Source organism: Petaurus breviceps, unplaced genomic scaffold (genome assembly GCF_028583685.1).
Source record: "Petaurus breviceps papuanus isolate PSGF00001 unplaced genomic scaffold, PetGlider_PUasm1.0 400, whole genome shotgun sequence".
NCBI lineage: Eukaryota > Metazoa > Chordata > Mammalia > Diprotodontia > Petauridae > Petaurus > Petaurus breviceps.
The window spans coordinates 452,751-470,976 of record NW_027186316.1 but is presented as its reverse complement, the minus strand read 5'-3'; the positions used below and the strand labels follow the sequence as shown (position 1 = coordinate 470,976).

At 40.2% G+C, this 18,226-nt stretch overlaps 1 protein-coding gene and 1 pseudogene across 1 annotated transcript in view; both read right to left on the bottom strand.

The window, feature by feature from the left end:
* ZC3H12B (zinc finger CCCH-type containing 12B) overlaps nt 1–18,226 on the bottom strand; it is a 310,431-nt gene that overhangs the window by 234,969 nt on the left and 57,236 nt on the right. The window lies entirely within an intron of this gene.
* On the bottom strand, nt 304–17,399 carry LOC138170959 (RNA-splicing ligase RtcB homolog pseudogene; annotated as a pseudogene).

The following is an 18,226-nucleotide window of genomic DNA, read 5'->3' as shown; positions in this document are numbered from 1 at the left end:
CAACATGCAAACAAATACATACAAAGCAAGCTATATACAGGTTACATTTAGTTAGTTAGCTTTGGAAATAAGCACATTCATTTATTCTTTTTTGATTGAGATAGTGTGGCCTCTCCAGTAGCATTTCTTTACCATGCTAGATAATTAAGGAGTCTCCTTCTGTCAGTCAGTTTGGAATGGGAAATGTGCCGAGTACAATTTGAATTAGATAGATCAGTAAATTTGGTGCCTGAAGAGCATTTCAGTCCATGTCTAGGTCACATCTGGTAATGCCAATGGTCCCAGATGAACCCACTTGGGATATTAGTCTTTGATAACTGCAATTGGTCTCAGTTTAATGGCTTTCTTGCTGATCTAAGCAGTGTGGCACATTCACATCACCAGTTTAGATCACAAAGCCCATGTCAGTCAATTTAGCTAAAACATTCTGGAAGTTACATTGAGATTTCACTCAGGACAATATACTGCCTGTTCCATTACAAATTGCTCCAAAGGTCTCACTCATGTCCTGCTCAGTACCAGTAAGAACATAACTACAGGTTCCCATGGGTCAACCAATGACGCGACTAGCTGTTCAATTAACTGCTAATCCACAACAATGGGGGGATGGTGCAGAGGAAAGGTTGGGTGAGCCCCCTCCTGTTCACCAGCAGGGTTCATTCTTTCCCCCTCACCATTTGTTGTTCCACTTTGGTGATGTGGGAGATGTCAGAGATCACACGGAGGTCCAAGTCATCAGGGTTGTGCTAAAGACATTGGCAAAAGCCTGTTGGGTCTAGAACATCCTGGAGAACCAGTTGACCCAAGAATAGTTTCCAGTAGCTGTTATCCCCTTCACGTAGTCCTGCCCCTCAGGGGAGCTAATCTGTGTACATGCTAACTAGTTGTCATTCATGATAATACTGTCTGTCTTCATAGATTTTCCATAGCCACCAGAGCATCTGTAACTACTTGAAAGCCCAGGCCTCTGCTGCCACTGCGGATCATCACATACCCTTGTCCCTTGTGATCAATGTTCATCTTCTTAGCAACATACTCATTAAACATATAATCTACAACTTGGACTTCAGCCTAATGATTTCCTGTTCTCCAGGTTCCAAGTGGTGGAAGGTCTCTCTTCTTAACCCTGAGGAAGACCTTGCTGGGGTCAGCTTGTGACCATACCCATATTCCTCTGAGTGTTCCTTGTCCTCAGCCCAGTCATAACCTTCTCATAGAGACCAGTCCACCCCCCTCTCCAGAGCCTCCTCTAAGTCCTTGGCATTCATTAGGATAACTCTTTCTGATTCCACCCCAACAGAAATGTGATCAAACATGGCATAGGTGAGTTGCTCCTTCACAAGCTGGCCATCACATTTATTAAGGTTGATTCTCAGAAAGCAAGTACCACAGTTGATGTCAAATCTGACACCACCTGGACACACTATGGCTTTTGGGTCACTCATATCAAAGGCAGCCATATTCCCAATAGAAAAACCGTAATGACAATGGACATCAGGAAGCTCAGCAGATCTATGAACAATTCCAGGTAAGGCTACCACGTTGCCAATCTGTTTCATTGCTGACAGGAAGCCACCAATGCTTCCACCTCAGTAGGCATTTCTTAACTCCTCAAATAATAGTTTCTCAAGGGGATCATTGACAAAAGAAACACTCCTTTCACCTATGTATTGGGCACGAAGCCCTTCTTGATCCTTCAGCAGCTCTTGTGGATCTTATCCAAGTACTAAAGTTCATCATTGTAGCTGTGGCTCTTGGCAACTGCTGGCCCCAGCTCTGCCTTAGCCTCCTCAGCCTCTTCTACCAACAATGAATCAGTCCCCACTGTATGGTGCAACACGTCCCTTTTTACGCTTCTCCTGAGTCTTATATTTAAAAACTGAATTTTCTGTTCAGCTCTGGTCTTTTTATCAGGAAAGTTTGAAAGTCCCCTTTTTTATTGAATGTCCATTTTTTCCCCTGAAGGCTTATGCTAAATTTTTCTGGGTAGCTGATTCTTGATTGTAATCCAAGCTCCTCCACCTTCCAGAACACAATATTCCAAGCCCTCCAATCCTTTAATGTAGAAGCTGCTAAATCTTGTGTAATCCTAACTGTGGCTCCTTGATATTTGATTTGTTTCTGTCTGCCCACACAGGACTGCACTCTCCTTTTATCCAAGTGAGACAGACCTTGCCTTCAATCCTTCTAAGTTATCTTGGTTGGAAAATTGTTTCCCCCCACCCTTTTCTAGGTTATGTCACTCCAGAATTTATTTTGAGGAATAATTTAAAGTTGTTTCGAGGGAAACTGGGAAGAGCTCAGGCAACTTCCAGCCTTTTCTCCACTATCTTGGCTCTCTGCCCCCTCTATACAGACTAAATAGGAAATAATGAACAAAGGGAAGGCACTGGAATGAAGAGGGGTTGGGGAAGGCTTCCTGTAGAAGGTGAGATTTTAGTTGGGACTTAAAGGAAGCCAGGGATGTCAGTAGTCAGATAGGAGAAGGGAGAGCATTCCAGACATGGGGGACAGTCCAAGAAAATACCCTGAGCTAAGAAATGGAATGTCTTATTTATGGAACGGCCACTAGGCCTCTGTTGCTGCATTGAAGAATACACTTTAGGGAGTAAAGTGTAAGAAGACTGGAAAGATTGAAGGGGTTTAGGTTATAAAGGGCTTTGAATGCAAAACAAAGAACTTTGTATTTGCTCCTGGAGACATTAGGAGCCCCTGGAGTTTATTGAGAGGGGGGGGGGGCGTGACATGGTCAGGGCTAGGCTTTAGGAAAATCACTTTGCTGGCTAAATGGAGAATGAACTGGAGTGGGGAGAGACCTGAGGCAAGCAGAACCAACCATTCCCCTCCAGCAGCAATTGTAATAGTTGAGGCTCAGCATTAGGGCGGTGGCAGTATCAGAGGTGAGAAGGGGGCATATTCAAGAGAAAATGCAGAAAGGAATGGAATAATGTTTTCCAAAGAGCAATGGAACCTACTCTGGTAACCTACTCTGTATATCTGAGCTTAACCATACATGGAAAAGGATAGACATTCCATAATAAAGACACATTTGAAATACTTTTAGAAAGACAATCAGAACCGAAGAGATTGCTTGCTTCTCAAACACCCTAAACAACAGAAATGCTGGAGGAGTGAATAAAAGTAGCAGCCAAAGACAGCAACAGAGAGACAACAGAGGGATCAGAGAGACTTCTTTCTAAATGTACACAAAGAAAAAGGGGTGAGGATAGAAATCTGGTAGAGGTAACAGTGAAGAGGCATTATGGACAATACTAGTGACACCCTGGCTACAGATGAATCAGCGTTTGATTGCTTTGAGGGGCTACATTAATAATAGAGAATAATGCAATCTAACATTTATATAGTACTTACTTTGTGCCAGGCACTATGCTAAGGGCTTTACAATTATTCTCTCATTTCATCTTCACAGCAATCCTAGGACGTAGGTGCTATTATTATTCCCATTTTATAGATGGGGAAACAAAGGAAAACAGAGATTAAGTGACTTGCCCAGGGTCACATAGCTAGTAAGTGTTTGAGGCCATATTTGAAGGCTGGTCTTCCTGACCATAGGTCCAGCACTCTATTCCCTGCACCATTATAACATAGGAGGGTACATGAAGGGGTACAGGTTGAGAGGACAGAGGCATAGAGAGGAATGTGTGATGTGCTGGGGTCAAATCAAGGTTTAGCAATAAGGGGAAGGCGACCCCTGTAGTCTCATAAAGAGAAGACCCTATAGGGGAGTAGATATGGGGGGAGGGAGAGTAAAAAGGGAGGAGGAGAAAAGAAAGGGGTCTTAATATGGAGGTGGGATCTATGCCATGGATGCAAAGATGGTTCAATATTCAGAAAATAATCATAATTAATCATATTAAAAACAAAAAAGTCCAAAACCATATGATCATTTCAACAGATGCAGAAAAAGTTTTTGACAAGTACAAAGCTCTTTTATGCTCTCCACATTTGATATATTTCTGGAAATGCTAGCAAAAGCAATAAGATAAGAGAAAGAGATTAAAGGATTAAAATTAAAAGATTAAAAATTAAAATTAAAAAAATTAAAAGATTAAAAATAAGTAAAGAGGATATAAAACTATCCTTATTTTTTGATAGCATGATAGTTTATGTGGAAAAATCCTAGGGAATCAGCAAAGATACTAACTGATACAATAAATAGCTTTCACAACATTGCAGACTATAAAATAAAGTTCTCAAAAATCAATGACATTTCTATATAATAATAAGAAAACATAAGAAACAATAATAGAAAGAGAAATCCCATTCCAAATAACTACAAAATGCATGAAATATCTGGGGATTGACTTACCAAAGCACACAAAAGTCTTATATAGATTCAATTGCAAAGTGTTCCTTAAAGAAATAAAGAACAATTTAAATAGCTGGAGGAATTTTCAGTGCTCATGGCTAGGCTCTGCCAATATAGTAAAAACAATACTACAAAATTTAATTCAGACTTCTAATGCTATACCAATCAAACCTGGGGATAGGGCTAAAACAGTCCTCAGGGAAGAAATCACATCCTTATAAACATACATTAACAAAATAGAAAAAGAGAGGATTAATGAACTGAATACGTATTTTAGAAATTAGAATGCCAACAAATTTTTTTAACTAAAATAAGCACAAAATAGGAGATATTAAAAATTGGAGGGGAAATAGATAAATTGGAAAGCAAAAAATAATAACAATAACAACATTGGAATACTTTATGGAACCTGATAAAAACAATGGAATTCATCTGGAAAAACAAAAAAGCTCTAGACTATCAAGGGAAATGACTTCCAGACATCAAACAATATTATAAAGTAGTAGTCATCTAAACTTTTGTCAGCAAAAAGATATCCAAATTTACGTAGCTTTCCTTTCAAAGAGCGTCTTTTAATTTCATGTCTGCAGTTGCTTTCTGCACTGATCTTTGAGCCCAAGAATATAAAATCTGACACTGCTTCAATTTCTTCTCCCTCTTTTTGCCAGGAAGTAATGGGACCAGTTGCCATGATTTTTTTGTTAATCTTCAAGCCAGCTTTTACACTCTTCTTTTTCACCCTCATCAAGAGGTTTCTGAATTCTTCACTTTCTGCCATCAGAGTGGTATCATCTGCATATCTGAGGTTATTGATATTTCTCCTAAGAACCTTAATTCTGGCTTTTGATTCATCTAGCCTGGTATTTTACATGATGTACTCTGCATATGTTAGATTAAATAAGGTGACAATATACAGCCTTGTCATACTCCTTTTCTAATCTTAAACCAATCAGTTGTGCCATGTTCTGTTCTATCTGTTGCTTCCTGACCTGCATATAGGTACCTCAGTAAGATGATCTGGTACTCCCATCTCTTTGAGGACTTGCCACATTTTGTTGTGATCTATACAGTCAAAGACTTTAGTGTAGTCAATGAAGCAGAAATGGATGTTTTTCTGGAACTCCTTTGCTTTCTTCATAATCCAGTGAATATTGGCAATTTGGTCTCTAGTTCCTCTGTCTCTTTGAAAACCAGTCTGCTCTTCCAGCAATTCTCAGTTCACATATTGCTGAAACCTACCTTGCAGAATCTTTTTTTTTTTGGAGGGCAATTGGGGTTAAGTGACTTCCCCAAAGTCACAAGGCTAGTAAGTATGTCAAGTGTCTGAGGCCAGATTTGAACTCAGGTCCTCCTGACTTCAGGGCTGGTGCTCTATTCACTGCGCTCCTAGTCACCCCATACCTCACAGAATCTTAAACATAACCTTGCTGGTGTGTAGAATTAGTGGAACTGTTTGGTAATTTGAAGATTCTTTGGAATTGTCCTTCTTTGGGAGTGGGACATAAACTGATCTTTTCCAATCCAGTGGCCGCTATTGAGCTTTCCAAATTTGCTGGCATATTGAGTGTAGCACTTTAACTGCATCATCATTTAAGTTTTTTAAATAGTTCAGTTGGAATTCCATCACCTCCACTAATCTTATTGTTAGCAATTCTTCCTAAGGCCCACTTGATTTCATTCTCTAGGAGGTCTAGCTTTAGATCAGTAACCACACAATCATGGTTACTAGTGAGTGATGTTAAGATCTTTCTTATATAGTTCTTTTGTGTATTCTTGCCACCTCTTTTTAATCTCTTCTACTTCTGTGAAGTCCCTACCATTTTTGTCTTTCACCATGCCCATTTTTGCATGAAATTTTGATATCTCTTTGATATCTTTAGTTTTCTTGAAGAGATCTCTTGTCTTTCCCATTCTATTGTTTTCTCCTATTTCTCTGCATTGCTCATTTAAGAAAATCTTATCTCTCCTTGCTATTCTTTGGAATTCAGCATTCAGTTGGGTATATCTTTCCCTTTCTTCCTTCCCTTTTGCTTTCTTTCTTTCCTCAGCTATTTGTAAAGCCTCATCAGACAGCCATTTTGCTTTCTTGTTCTTTTTTTGGAAGGTTTTTTTGTTACTGCCTCCTGTACAATATTGTGAACCCTTATCTATAGGGTGGCCACACTCAGCTCCAGGTCTTGCTTTAACTGACTGTATAGAGCTTCTCCACCTTTGGCTGCAAAGTATATAATCAACCTGATTTCAATATTGACCATCTGGCTATGCCCATGTGTAGAATCGGCTTTTGGGTTGTTGAAAAAATACTTGCTATGACTAGAGAGTTATATTGACAAAACTCTATTGGTCTCTGCCCTGCTTCATTTTGTACTCCAAGGCCACACTTGCCTGTTATTCCAATTATCTTTTGATTTCCTAGTTTAACATTCCTATCCCCCATGATAAATGTAACATCTTTTTTGGGTGTTATTTCTAGAAGATGTTGTAGGTCTTCATAGTATCATATATATGATATATGATATAGATGAACTTTGGCCTATTACTGTGATGTTGAACAGTTTCCCTTGGATTCAAACAGATACCATTCTGTCATTTTTGAGATTATACCCCAGTATTGCTTCTCTCACCCTTTTATTATGAGGGCTACTACACTGTTATTCCTTCTTCTTCTTCTTCTTCTTCTTCTTCTTCTTCTTCTTCTTCTTCTTCTTCTGCTGCTGCTGCTGCTGCTGCTGCTGCTGCTGCTACTGCTGCTGCTGCTGCAAGGCAATCAGGGTTAAGTGACTTGCCTAGGGTCACACAGCTAGTAAATGCTACATGTATGAGACTGAATTTGAACTCAGGTCCTCCTGACTCCAGGACCAGTGCTCCACCTGGTTGTCTCTACTCCATTTCTTCTAAGTGATTCTTGTCCACACTAGCATACATAATGATCACCTGAATTAAATTAAACCATTCCCATCCATTTGAGTTCACTGATATCCAAGATATCAATATTTAATCATTCCATCTCCCATCTGACCACATTCAGCTTATATTGGTTCATAGATCTTAAGTTCCAGGTTCCTATGCAATATTGACCTTTATAGTATCGGATTTTCCTTTCTTCACCAGATACATCTGCTGCTGAGCTTCCTTTCAGCTTTAGCTCACCTGCTTTATTAGCTACTTGTAATTGTCCTCTACTCTTTCCCACCTTCCAACCTGAGAAGTTCATCTTCCAGTGTCATTATCTTTTATCATTTTAATACTGTCCATGAGGTTTTCTTGACAAGTGAATCACCTTTTGCCAGAACTCTCCAAATGACCTGCTTGCCTTAGGTAACCCTGGATGGCATAGCTCATAGTTTCATTGAGCTCTATTAAGCCTCTCCACCACAAGGTAGTGATCAAAGAGGGATGCATGCTTTTCAGTCATGGACAATTCATTAATTCATTTTGTTTGACAATACTTATTTGTTACAAGAAAAGGTTCTATAGTCATGGGCGGGGAGGAGAGGAAGGAGGAGAAAATTTGAAACTCAAGAGTTTGTGGAACTGAATGTAGTAAACTAAAAGTAAATAAATTATTAAAAAAATCTTTAAAAATCAAAAAGAAAGTGTTCTACAGTGGAGGAGTGGGGACAATCTGTGAGAAGTAGCAGTGATACTTTTGAAAGCATCAATAAAACATTTTAGTGGCAGCTAGGTGGTACAATGAATAGAGCACTGGACCTAGAGTCCAAATCCGGCCTCAGACATTTAACACTTACTAGCTGTGTGACCTTAAGCAAGTCACTTAACCCCAATTGCCCTGCCTTCCCCCCTTCAAAAAGACAAAAATAAAAATAATAAAACATTTTAAAAAGAAAATCATGATATCACTTAAATGAAATCATGAAATCACTTAAAATGCCATGTTTTAATAACTCCTTAAAGAATTTATTTCACAAGTAGTACTAAAAGCTAAGTCCCAAATATGAATACGTATTATCCAAGGTTTTTTCCTGATTGATACAATACTTAAAAAGTACTGAGTTACAATTCTTATCACATCTAGGATCAAATACAAAATCCTCTGTTTGACATTCAAAGCCCTCCATAACGTAGCCCTACCCTACCTTTCCAGTTCTCTTTTATCTTTCTTCCCCATCATGTACTCTTCTAGTCCTCAAACAAGACACTCCATCTCTTAGCTTTAGGGATTTCCTCTGGCTGTCCTTCATGCCTGGAATGTTCTCCCTTCTCATCTCTTCTTACTGGCTTCATTCAAGTTCCAATTAAAACCCCATCTTTTACAGAAAGCCTTTCCCAAAAACCCTCTTAATTCTAGTGCTTATATCACTTAATTATCTCTTCTTTTCCTATATATGGCTTATTTGTACATGTTTACTTGTTGTCTCCCCCATTAGACTGTGAGCTTCTTGAGGGGAAGGACTTTTTGCTTCTTTATATATCCCCAGCATTTAACATTGTGCCTGACACATAGTAGGAACTTAATAAATCTTTACTGATTGACCATGATAAGAAATAAACTAAATACTTCATAGAATGGAAAAACAGAACTAAATCAAACAAATTATACTAAAAAAATCACTTGGCTTTTTTCAAAAACTCTTTCCCCCAATATTCTACATTGTAATAAAAAGCAAGAGGATGATTTCTATCTTATACAAAAAAAAAAACTTCCTAACCATTAGGGCTGTCTGGGGAGGTAGTGAGTTCTCCATATCTAGAAGGCTACAAGCCAAGGTCAGATGATTTCTTTTTGGGAACGTTCTCAGTCAGGTGTACATTGGACCAGATGTCTCCTAAGGTCTTACTCTGAGAAACCTCTTAAATTATGAAAACTATGGTTCTTAGCTCTTCCTAGAATTCTAGCTGATGCTTTTATAAATGGACAGGTTCATCTAAGACAGAGGAAAGAAAAGGAGACATGGAAACAGAGCCAACACATAATTCAAACTGAAAATGAACAAAAGGGGGGCGGCCAGGTAGCACAGCGAGTAAGAGCACCGGCCCCAGTGTCGGGATGACCTGGGGGATCAAATCCGGGCTCAGATACTGTAGCGGCAAGCACCCCAGCGTCCCCAGGGTGTCTGCCAACACAGGTTCTTAGATCTGCTTTGATAAAGGAAAGCAACTCAAAATGGGTTAACAAGCTTACTTTAATCAGTCAAATATGTATGATTTACCTAGTTCAGGGGAAAAAGGTCAGCACCCCGAACTTCAAAGTATACAGACAGAATTATCAAGACAAAAACAGATCAAGTAGACAGATTTCCAAACTGTCCAACCATTACATCCATACCAAACAACATCTGGGTTTCAAAGCCGGGGCGGGTGATCAGGGGGGCCTCTGGACAACGGCTTTCCAGAGTTTCATCTGATCAAATCACAGAACACTTCTCAAAGTGAGCCCCAAAACAAAGCTACACATCAGGGCTTATATAGCCTTCTCCTGGCTCAGAGAATGTAACAACCTTATTGACTCACTGGCCAATCAAGAAGTATCTACTGAAAAAGAAGCCTCCCACCCCAAGCTCCAGGTGCACTTTAGCCTAGGGGCAGGGAAGATCTTACAAATTTACATTCCCATTATGGATACTTAGCACCACACCAAGAAATAATTGGCTGTGTAACCTTGAGCAAGTTACTTAACCCCAATTGCTTTAAAAAAATGAACAAAAGGAAGGAGAATGCAACCACATTTGTTAAAGCATATAACCAAAGGAGACTGAAAATTTTACCAAACAAATTATTTAATATTAAATTCCTATAGTTTTAAAGAGATTGATTCGAACATCTACATTGGAAAATCAAAGTAGACAAAAAATCTGTAGGGGAAGCTAGGTGGTGCTACAGTAAATAGAGTACCGGCCCTAGAGTCAGAAGGACCTAAGTTCAAATCCAGCCTCAAACACTTGACACTTACTAGCTGTGTGACCTCGGGCAAGTCACTTAACCCCAATTGCCTTGCCTTTCCCCTTCCAAAAAAAATCTGTGGCTAGATTATGACACAGAACTAAATGAGTAGTACACTGAGTTTGTCCATGCATGCCTACATATATGAGTATGTGTTTGTATGCATTCATACATGTATCTGAGAGAGATGCTACATATGCACAATGATCTAGGCCCAGAGATGAATAGCAAAAAGAGATTGGGCTGCATGTTTGGGAAACTATATGATGACTACCTCAGCTAAACACAGATAATCATTCCCTTGATCTTGACATCACCCACAAATGTACCACTTTCATGTTCATGAACTCTGAAATTCTCTTACCTGATGACAATCTGTTGTCATTCCACTTCTTCTGCCTAACAACCACAACACCTGTTCTTCATCCTCAATAAAACCTCCAATCCCCTTCATGACCCCTGAGATCTTTCCCAAGCCATCCCCCTATACTGACTATACTCTCTTCCCTTCCCCATCCCCATCTTGACCTCTCAGTAAACCAGTTCTTCTCTACTCTCTCCTCTTTTCTTGAGTCCCTTGCCCCTTTGCCAAACCTCAGCCTGGGATTACTCCTACCATCTGTTGTCTTAGCTCCTACTCACATACTTCTGAAAGGAGGAGAAAATGATGAAACTATGTTGACTGGGTCCACTACAAATTTATGTTACATAATCTCAAGCGACCCCTTACTGCAGCAAGGCAATCCTTTCATACATCCCTCAATGACACACTCCCCCCCTACCCACTGTGGCTTTTCCAAACCTTTCAACCCTTTTCAAATATCCCATGGCTCTCCCTATTTCATCCCATTTCACATCATTCAGATTTCTTCTGCCACTTTCTACTCTTTACCTCTGTCTTAGGAGAAGAGGCAGCCCTTCTCCTTGTCATGGTAAACCCTTCCACCTGAGCAATCATGATTTCATTCCATCCCACCTTCTCCAGAAGATTAACCCCTCTACCATCCCCACTTTCTCACTTATCTTTGATCTCTTCCCTGTCTTCTAGGTCACTTCTGTATTACCTAAAAGTACACCTAAGTGTCCCTCATCCTCAAAAAACTCTCATTTGATCCATCCATCCATGTTGCCATCATACTAGAGCCCTTCTCCATTTTGTGGCTAAACTCCTTGACAAGGCCATCTATAATCAATGCCTCCATTTCCTTTCTTTCATTTTTCTTAACTTTCTAAGATCTGGCTTCTGACATTATCAATCAATTGAAATTTCTCTTTCCAAAGTTATCAGCAATCTTTTAATTGCCACGTCTAATGGACTTTTCTCATCACTCATCCTCTTTGATCTCTCTTCGGGCTTTGACATTGTTAATCACCCTCTTCTCCTTGATACTCTCTTCTTTCTAGGTTTTCACAACACTACTCTTTCCTGGTTCTCCTTCTACTTGTCTGACTGCTCCTTCTCAGTCTCCTTTGTTGGATCATATAAGTCATGCCCAATAACCATGGGTGTCCCACAAGACTCTGTCCTTGGTCCTCTTCTCTCTATATACTATTTCAGTAGGTGATCTCATCAGTTCACATGGACTCAATGATCATCTCCATACAGATGAGCCGCAAATCTACTTATTCAACCCTAACCTCTCTCCTTACCTCTAGTCTGATATTTCCCACTACCTATTAGATATATCTAATAGGATATACCATAGTCATCTTAAACTCAATATGTCTAAAAGTGACATAAACTCTACTCTCTTACAAACTTCCCTATTAGTATTAAGGGTATCACCTTTCTTCCAGTCACCCAAGTTCCCAAACTCAAAGTCATCCTCACCTCCTCAGTCTCTCTCATCCCTATATCCAATCAACTGTCAAATCCTGCCAGTTTTTACCTTCCTAAAATCTCTCATATACACCTACTTCTCTCCTTTAAAACTACAGCCACCTTGGTACAATCCCTTATCACCTCACATTTAGGTGTTTCAATAGCCTGCTGCTTAGTTTCCAAGCCTCAAAGAAAGAAGGAAGGAAATACACATTTATTAAGCACTTTCTATGTGCCCAGCACTGTGCTAAACACTTAAAATATCTCATGTGATCCTTGCAACACTGCAAGCTATTATTATCCCCATTTTACAGATGAGGAAAGTGAGACAGAAATTGAGCAATATTTGAATTCGGGTCTTCCTGACTTCAGACTCAGCTCTCTATCTACTGCACCAAGTCCCACACTACTCCAGTCCATCTTCCATTCAGCTATCAAACTGACCTTACTAAAAGCACAAGTCTGACCATGTCATCCCCTACTCAATAATCTCCAGTTGCTCCCTATTACCTCCATGTTCAAAGATAAAATTCTGTTTAGCTTTTAAAGCTCTTCAAACTTGGCCCCTCCCTACCTTCCCAGCCTTCCTATACCTTCTGCTCCTAACCCCCACTGCAATCCAGTGACACTGTCCTCCTTTCTGTTTCTTGAACACTTTCCTGGCTTCCTTGAAGACTTATCTGAAATCTCATCTACACAAAGCCTTTCCCAGCCCTCTTTAATCTTAGTGTCTTCCCTCCATAGTTATCTCCAATTTACCCTCTCTATATCCTGTTTGTATATAGCTGTTTGCATGCTGTCTCCCTCATTAGACTGGGAGATCCCCAAGAGCAGGGGCTGATTTGGCTATTCTAAGGATTCCCCAGTGCTTAACACAGTGCCTGGCACATAGTAGGGTTTAAAAAAATGCTTGTTGACTGATGGAATGACATGCTGCTTTCAACAACACAAAATAAACAGAGAATTAATGAACAAAATGAATGAATGAAAAAGCAATTGCTGTGTGTGCCAAGTACTATGTAAAGAGTTTAGGATACAAACAGAAATGAAAGAGTTTAGGAAACAAACTTTGATGGTGCCAAGGATTTTGGGGACAAGAATTTCTTTTCTGGGTCTTCAGTAACTGTGGCCGTAGCACTTATATGAACAGGTGACAGGATACATCACCCCAGGGGTTGCTATCCGGGATGATGGCTATCAAGGTTGGGTTGAAAGTAGGACTATTGGGCTAGGAGGTGCTACCATTCCTACGGCTTTTGTGGCTGAATGCTGGTGGCAGCTTGTCAGTAGTTGTCATTGGTGGTGATGAGGAAGGTGGGCTCCCTCTCCAAAAAGATTTCTTCCTTCAACATTGACTACAGTGGCTTGGCTTGGAAGCAGGTCTGGTGGTTTGGGGAGACGCTGCTATTCTAAAAATTCTTGGTATCATAATCTCAGGCTGTCTCTTTCAGGGTCTGGGGGGAAATGGTGGTCAAAGTGATAGTGGTGGTCTAGTGTGTCCGGAACATCAGGGTGCCCTGCTACCTTAACTAGCCTGGCTGGCTCAGTAGGTAGCAATTGTTTAGAATCTGGTGAGAATGGTTGGCTCTTTCTCTATAGATGTTGCTTCCTCAGATGATGGTTGAAGAAACTGTCTGCAAGTAGGACCAATAGGCTGGTGGAAAGAAGACTGAATGCAGTGTGATGCACTTGTATATACCTGCATAAGGGGTAAAGCTGAAACAAGAAGAGCTTTGGGGGGTGGGGGTGGGAATGCATGGTTCCAGATAATCTTTAGAAGAGAAACACATAAGGAGACTTTGGAAGCTACAGACATCCAGAAGTCGGCTCCTCAACATATTCCCTAACAGCTTGCCTATCAGAGACTTCAGAGAGAGAATTTCCCCTTGAGTGAGGTCAGACCTCTCTTGGTTCAGCTGAGATCTTATCTCACTCGCATCTAAAGAGTTTATGCATTCTTGTATATTTTCTGCTATATTCTAATCTGTGTAACTTCTCTGGTTTACTGGCTATTTATTTGCATGATCTTTTGTATAGCCAGCAGGGAGAAGGGGACAAGCCAGTGGGCATAAACTTGGTCCATCCTCCTTCTTAAGAGTTTTTATTCTTACCTCCTAAAAATTGAACCCACGGACTAGGAATATTTGAGAAAGCAGAAAGATACAATCTAAGAAAATACCCCTTTTGGAGATTGGCAGAGAAGACGCAAGCTTCCAGCTAAGCCCCTTCTCCTGCTCTCCATCGGGGCAGAAATCAGTCTCCCTTCAAAAGAAGTTAGTTGAATTACAAAGCCCTCTCTGTTCATATTACTTCCAAGCCATAGCTACACATGAAAAAAGTTTTCATTATAAATTTAAATGCCAAAATAAAAAAGCATTTACACACAGAAGAACACAAAAATGAGGATTCTACTTCAAACTGTATCATATCACTGGCTATAAATAAATAAACGAATGAATAAATATACATAAATGAATGAATGAATACATGACTGAACAAATAAATAAATAATCAAACAGATATAATTAATTCTACATATTATTTTCAAAACTGCCCTCTTTGTACTTACATCTGAAATAATTTTTGTTCTTTCCTATGCACTTTTAAAAATGTTGCGATGGTGCAGCTAGGTGGCATAGTGAATAGAACACCTGGCCCTGGAGTCAGGAGAACCTGAATTTAAATCTGGCCTCAGACACTTAACATTTATAGCCGTGTGACCTTGGGCAAGTCACTTAACCCCAATTTCCCTGCCTTCCCCCCCTTCAAACAGCCAAAAAAAAATGTTTCGATGGCCCTTTTTTTTTTTTGGCTAATAACATCTTTCTTCCCTAAATCTCTCTAACCACAACTAAAATCAGAGAGAAAGAGGGGGAAACCACCTTTGTAACAAATAAGCATTGTCAAGTAAAAAAAAAATCCACACGGTGGTTATGTCCAAACATAAAAATTTTTATCTCTGCACCTTGGGTCCTCTTTGTCAATAGGTAGGTAGCAGGCTTCATCACTGGTCCTCTGGAGACATAGTCATTGCTTTGATTAGAATTCTTAGGTTTTTCAAAGTTGTTTCTCTTTACAATATTATTGTTATTGTTTAAATTGCTCTCCTGGTTCTTCTCACTTCACTGATCTGTTAATATTACCCAGGGTTCTCTGAAATCATCTCACTCATCATTTCTTATGGTGCAATAATATTCCATTACATTCATGCACCACAAGTTCTGAAGCTATTTCCCCAAATGCCTAAGAGGCAATTCTAAGGCATTCCCTCATATTCTAGTTCTTTTCTTTTTTCTCTCCCTTTTAGTCCCTGCTTCTGGATCAATGAGTTTGTTTTGCTCATGACTTTTCACCCTTAGTATTATTCTCCCACTTAACATGTGCCCTCCCATCCCATTTGTTTCCTTTTTGAGTTTGTGTTTGTGTAGTCAATTACCCTTTGCCCATTTCATATAAGTGAGGTTCATTTGGATGTCTAATCCTCCAATCCTTTTTATACATTATTTGTATATTATCTTATCAAACAACCAAATCATGGTTGCCAGTGACTTTATGACCTTGGGTTTTCAATTCTAAAAGAGTCAATGTTTTAGGTTGCCAGGTTTCTTTAAATTTTGGAGGGCTTTTTGGAAATTGGGATGGTTTTGTCTTTTTTAAACTGCTAGGCTCACAATTTAAATGTGCATACTCTCTGCTTTTCTGAAAGGGACTTGAAGGAAATTTCAGTTTGGTTTTTAAAAGGATTAGGGTTTTCCCATGAGGGTGGAGTAAGAGTATGTTTTAATTTCAAATGTTTTGTTTGGTTGGCCACAGAAGGGAATTTTACCTTTCCATTCTGTAAACCACATTTTGTTGGCGTTATTTTTTCTAGTTTATAATGAGCATACTTTCTTGACTTTCTTTTGAAGCATGAATAATTTTGTTTACTTTCCAGTTGTATCCTGGAATTATTTCTTTTATACTTTTAATCTTACTTTATTTTCTAGTGGCATAAAGTACTTATCAAACTACCCCATGCTAGCATGAAAATAATTCTATGCAATTGCTGGATTTTTATATGCTGTATAAGCAAGTTTTGAATATTATTGTGTGCATGTCTGTAGCTTGTAACATGTTGTGGATTACATCTAGTAAACCCTCAGCCCTGGGTCACTCCCACCATCCTGCACCTTCATCCCTCTACACATGTGCTGCTGAAGGAATGTGGGGAACAATCACATGCACCCCTTTTCTCTGACTGGGTTCCCTACCAATTTATGTCACACCATCTCACCTGCTTCCTCACAGCCACTAGGCAATCCCACGCTACATCCCTTAGCAACTCCCCTTTCCCCTCTTCTTCCCTGGCTCTTCTAAACTTTCTCATCCCTCCTCCTATCTCCCATGGCTCCTCTTCCCTCTGCTCTCTCAGCTGAGACCTTGGCCTCATATTTCACAGATAAAATTGTAGCCATTTGCTATGAACTTCCTCTTCTCCTACTTTTCCCTTTTCCCCTGTCCCTCAGATTGCTTTGCTTGGTTACTCTTGCTTCCTTCAAATATGTGAAAAGGCCTGGCTTTACTCCTTACCAAAGGCTACTTGTTCAAGTGATCCCATTCCATCCTGCCTCATCCAACAGATTGCCCCCTCTGGCATCCCCACTCTCTCACTAACTTTCCATCTCTTCCTGTCTACTGGCTCCTTCCTTACTACCTACAAAAATGCCCATATTTCCCCCATCCCGGAAAAAAAACCCTCACTTGATCCTTACATTCCCTATATCTTTTCTTTTTCTCTCTTTTTGGAGGGAGGAAGGCAGGGCCATTGGGGTTAAGTGACTTGCCCAAGGTCACACAGCTAGTAAGTGTTAAGTGTCTGAGTTGGAATTTGAACTCAGGTCCTCCTGACTCCAGGGTAGGTGCTCTACTCACTGTGCCACCTAGCTACCCCTCCCTATATCTTTTTTGCCCTTTGTGACTAAACTTCTTGAAAAGACATCTGCAATATATGCCTTCACTTTCTCTCCTCTCACATCTTAACTCCTTTTCACCAAAACTGCTCTCTCCAAAGTTACTAATGATCTCTTATCCAGTGGTCTTTTCTCAATCCTTATTCTTCTTGATCTTTCTGCAAGCCTTTCACACTGTTCATCATTCTGACCATCCTCTCCTCTGTAACATTCTCCTCTTTCTAGGTTTTCAGGATACTACTGTCTCCTCATTCTCCTCCTACCTATCAAACCACTCCTTCTCAGTCTCCTTTGCACCATAGGTATCCCTTGGGGTTTTGTCCTGGGCCCTCTTCTCTTCTTTCTCTATACTACTTCCCATGGTGATCTCATCAGCTCCCATGGATTTAATGACCATCTCTATGCTGATGATTCTCAGATCAACCTATCCTGTTCCAAACTCTCTGCTGACCTCCAATCTTGCATCTCCATCTTGAATTAGATGTCTGAAAGACATCTTAAACTGTGCCCAAAATAGAACTCATCATCTTTTCCCCTAAACCCTCCCCTGCTTCCAACCGTCCCTCTTATTGTAAAGGGCACAACAGTCCTCTCACTCCCTCAGGTTTGCAACCTAGGTAGTCAAAATGGACTCCTCACCATCTCTCATCCCCCATATTCAATTTGTTGCCAAGGCCTGTCAACTTCACTTTTGCAGCATATCTCAAATATGTCTGTTCTCTCCTTTGACACTGCTACATTCTAGTGCTGGCCCTCATCACCTCACCCCTAGATTACTACAATAGCCTATTGGTGGGTCTGCTTGCCTCAAGTCTTTCCCCACCCCAATCCATCCTCAACTCAGCTACCAAAATGATTTCCCTAAACCACAGGTCTGATCATGTCACTCTTCTGCTAAATAAATTCTAGTGGCTCCCTATTATCTCCAGAATCAAATACAAAATGCTCAGTTTGGCATTCAAAGTCCTTTATAACCTAAAATCCTCCTACCTTTCCAGTATTCTTATACCTTACTCCCCAAAGTATACTCTTTGATCTAACCACACAGGCCTTGTGGCTGTTCCATAAACATGACATACTCTGGCTGTCTCCTATGCCTGGAATGTTCTCCCTCCTCCTCTCCAACTACTGACCTCTCTGGCTTCCTTTAAGTCCCAACTAAAGTCCCACCTCCTACAGGAAGCCTTTCCCAAACCCTCTTCATTCCAGTGCCTTCCCTCTGTT